The sequence below is a fragment of the Ursus americanus genome, chromosome 23 (assembly GCF_024610735.1).
Source record: "Ursus americanus isolate L20-20 chromosome 23, mUrsAme1.1.p, whole genome shotgun sequence".
NCBI lineage: Eukaryota > Metazoa > Chordata > Mammalia > Carnivora > Ursidae > Ursus > Ursus americanus.
This window is the reverse complement of record NC_142149.1, coordinates 27,901,784-27,902,658: the sequence shown is the minus strand read 5'-3', so window position 1 is coordinate 27,902,658 and position 875 is coordinate 27,901,784. Positions and strand designations below refer to the sequence as shown.

The following is an 875-nucleotide window of genomic DNA, read 5'->3' as shown; positions in this document are numbered from 1 at the left end:
CAGTTGACACACAATGTGACCTTAGTTTCAGGTGTACAAAGTGATTTAACATCTCTATACATTTATATATTATGCTATGCTCACCACACCTGTAGCTACTGTCACCATACAATGTTATTACAGTACCATTGACTCTCTTCCCTACGCTGTGCTTTTTATTCCTGTGATGTACTCATTCCATAACTGGAGGCCTGTATCTCCCACAAAAATATGGAACACTTTGTGAATTTGTGTGTCATCCTTGCACAGGGGCCATGCTAATCTTCTCTATATTGTTTCGATATTAGTATATGTACTGCCAAAGAAAACACCAACACTCCCCATTCTTAAAGAACGAACACCTTTAATACATCTCATCTTTACCATATTTGCCTGTTTTATGAGTACCTCACATGTTAAATGTTTAGTAAACATGTAACAAATATATGACTGAGTGAATGAATGATTTGTGGTGTGTCCATCCATGTTGCTTCCATATAAATATGCTTGGGAGTACCAAGATAAAAATGGCATAATCTTTTCCCTGGAGGAACTCCCGGTAGAATAGTAAAAATAGAAAAAAAAAATTACCCAATATCCTAGGCATCTACGTACCTTTGGCTACAATATAAGACCATGATTCTTTTCATATGCTGATTTGATGGTACAAGATAACTTTTCTTTGGCATGCTCACTCTCTTCTCCTCCTCCTCCCCTCCTCATCCTCCTCCTTCTCATGCAGCTGGCTTCTGCTAGTTACATCTATTACTCTCCTTCACTCTTCTTTACTCTAAGTAGAGAGAGCACTACTCAAGGACCAGGAAACTGTTCTTTTCTGCATCACTTTTCCCACAGATGAGCACAGAACTTTTCTAATTTTCTATATCTCTGAGACC

General features: G+C 38.2%; 1 non-coding gene across 1 annotated transcript; it reads right to left on the bottom strand.

Annotated features, from left to right (window-relative positions):
• Positions 1-204: 204 nt before the first annotated feature.
• On the bottom strand, positions 205-309 carry LOC123776826 (U6 spliceosomal RNA). The gene has a single exon (XR_006775501.1). It is a non-coding gene; the product is annotated as a U6 spliceosomal RNA (small nuclear RNA).
• Positions 310-875: the final 566 nt, after the last annotated feature.